General features: G+C 45.8%; 1 protein-coding gene across 1 annotated transcript in view; it reads right to left on the bottom strand.

Moving 5' to 3' along the window:
- The window catches only part of PLGRKT (plasminogen receptor, C-terminal lysine transmembrane protein), a 36,217-nt gene extending 33,958 nt beyond the window's left edge, over positions 1-2,259 (bottom strand). The window contains exon 1 of the mRNA XM_010860723.1: positions 2,073-2,259. The gene's annotated coding sequence lies outside the window, so the exon portion shown is untranslated. The remainder of the gene's footprint in view (positions 1-2,072) is intronic.
- Positions 2,260-2,856: the final 597 nt, after the last annotated feature.

Below are 2,856 nucleotides of genomic sequence, written 5' to 3' on the forward strand. Positions count from 1 at the left end.
CCTTGGAAGGAAAGTTATGACCAACCTAGATAGCATATTCAAAAGCAGAGACGTTACTTTGCCAACAAAGGTCCGTCCAGTCAAAGCTATGGTTTTTCTAGTAGTCATGTATGGATGCGAGAGTTGGACTGTGAAGAAGGCTGAGCGCCGAAGAATTGATGCTTTTGAACTGTGGTGTTGGAGAAGACTCTTGAGAGTCCCTTGGACTGCAAGGAGATCCAACCAGTCCATCCTAAAGGAAACCAGTCCTGAATATTCATTGGAAAGACTGATGCTGAAGCTGAAACTGCAATACTTTCGCTATCTAATGAGAAGTGACTCACTTGAAAAGACCCTGATGCTGGGGAAGATTGAAGGCGGGAGGAGAAGGGGACAATAGAGGATGAGATGGTTGGATGACATCATCATGTCAATGGACATGAGTTTGAGTAAGCTCTGGGAGTTGGCGATGGACAGGAAGCCTGGCGTGCTGCAGTCCATGGGGTCACAAAGAGTTGGGCACGACAGAGCGACTGAACTGAACTGATTCCAGGTTTAAATAAAATACATGAAAAACAAACCAAAAATAAACCGTTTTTAATCTTATAGTACAGTACCTTGAAAAGGATAGTAGTATAGTACAGCCGCTGACATACAGAGGCTGGTAACAGTACCAGCTAGCTATATTACTCCTTCTTTAATGCTTGCTTCCGGACATCTGGGGTTTGAAAAAAGATACTATACTCCTGTACACTATGAAGTACTGTACAGTAAAGTACACAAAAGCACAACTACTTGTAGAGGATGTATGCACGTGACAATGTATGCCAGATACATGAACTAACTTACATGATTGAAGATGCAAGCATACTGTTCACATCTTTGAAAGTTGCCAACTTGAAGGTTCATATGTAGGGGACTTATTATATCAGAGGGCTTCCCTTGTGGCTCAGCTGTGGTAAAGAATCTGCTTGCAATGTGGGAGACCTGGGTTTGATCCCTGTGTTGGGAAGATCCCCTGGAGAAGGGAAAGGCTACCCACTCCAGTATTCTGGCCTGGAGAATTCCATAGACTGTATAGTTCATGAAGTCGCAAAGAGTCGGACACTACTGAGTGACTTTGACTCACTCACTCATTGTATCAGAAAATAATTAAGAGTGACCTTGCAATAGGAATAATTTTGAATTCATTCAATTGTATAAGGCAGGTCTTTAAAAAATGCCAACACTTTGTCATTGGTGACAAATACCTTGCTACTTACAACTGACACCACTGTGTTTCAGAAGGCTAAGAATCCTGATTTGGGTCCCTTCTGCCTTCATTTTTCCCTTTTTTACTCCTGAGATCTTATAAAGGGCTCTTTGTGCCAGCCTTGCCTCAGCTGTGCTACACATTACAACAGGTAGGGGTATTTCTGAGGAGGAAGTGTTGGGGCTGTCCTCCTCAGGTCACATCTAAGAACTGGTATTTGATTTTACTTAAAAAAGAAAAAAGAAAAAAAGAATAATTCCATGACCTGTAACTTCTGTTATCCAAGTTTCTGCAGTGACTCATTTCCTGATCGAATGACACATCAACTACCTATGTATATGACTGGTTGCATGATTACAATCATTTCAATACGTCTTTGGGTTTCATTCAAATTAGGCCACTTCCCCAGCAAATTCTACCTCTGAGTTCCATTCAAACTAGCCCATTTCCCCTGAAAATTCCAGCCCGGAACCTACAGCTTCCGGGAGATCTTTCCCTAATTTAAAACTCCACCCGCTCACCTTGAAGCGGTAGTTGGGAATTCCTGCAAGGTTATCCTGATTTCCGCTGACAACGCTTTGCCTACTTCCCCCTATTTAATTACGACATGGGAGCGGCCTGGAGTCTTTGAGGGGAGAACCGGCTCCTCCGAAATAAGGTTGGCGATACTGGTTAGCACTAGAAGCGGGAGAGCCAAGGGCGCTAACAAGGAAAGGGTACCCAAAGCGGCCCAGCAAGCCCGAAGACCCGGAGCTCGGCGCCGGCAGACGCTGCCGCGAGGACCCGCCCTTCCCCCAACAGCCTGCGGCCGGCCTGGCCCACCCAGCCGGCGCTCACTCACTGGACAGTGGAGGTGCGGGAGACACTGATCACAGCGAAGGCCTCCAGGCCTGAAGCTCCCCGAGACGGTGACAAGGACCGGGCCTCGCCCCGCAGAACCTCCGGACTGGCTGGCCACGGCGGCCAAACAGCGTAGCTCTTGCTTCCTTAAAGGGCCCGCGCCCCTGACCAAAGCAGCCTGGTGTTTTCTTTCCTACAGGCCTTGGGAGGGGCAGGTCAAAGAGGCAAATTCAAAATCCAGCGACTCAAATTTTGAGGGAAGTGGGCAGAGGAAGCAGAATGGAAATCTCACTTAAAGGGCTCACTGAGGTTTGTCAGTTACCCATGAGGAATCTGAGCAGTCATGCTCCCTTGTAGAGCTAAAAGCTCCATACAGCTTAATGAGCCATCTCACAGTGCTCCACATATGATGTCAACCACCGTTTGTAGAGTCTGTTTCTAGAAGAAAATGTATCTTTCGAGAAGTTGTCACTTGAACATATAATCCATAGTTATAAACATTTGTAAGGGCTTTTCTCCTTATAGAATAGATTTATGTTGAGGATGGACTCTCCCCCCACTCCTGTTTGAATCTCAACACTGACATAGTTTATTTAATTCGTTAGAGCCTCAGCCTCCTCTGGCTGTTAAACTGCCCACCATCAAAGTAGGGGAAAGGTTAGGACATGAAAAGAAACAGAGAAGGCTTGACCAGAGTTACCAAACCAAAAAAAAAAAAAAAAATTTAATAGCCATCCCTCTCAACTTATGCTCTGAGAGATATTCATTTCTTCTCACCCCCACCA

The sequence above is a fragment of the Bison bison genome, unplaced genomic scaffold (assembly GCF_000754665.1).
Source record: "Bison bison bison isolate TAMUID 2011002044 unplaced genomic scaffold, Bison_UMD1.0 scf7180017864469, whole genome shotgun sequence".
NCBI classification, from domain to species: domain Eukaryota; kingdom Metazoa; phylum Chordata; class Mammalia; order Artiodactyla; family Bovidae; genus Bison; species Bison bison.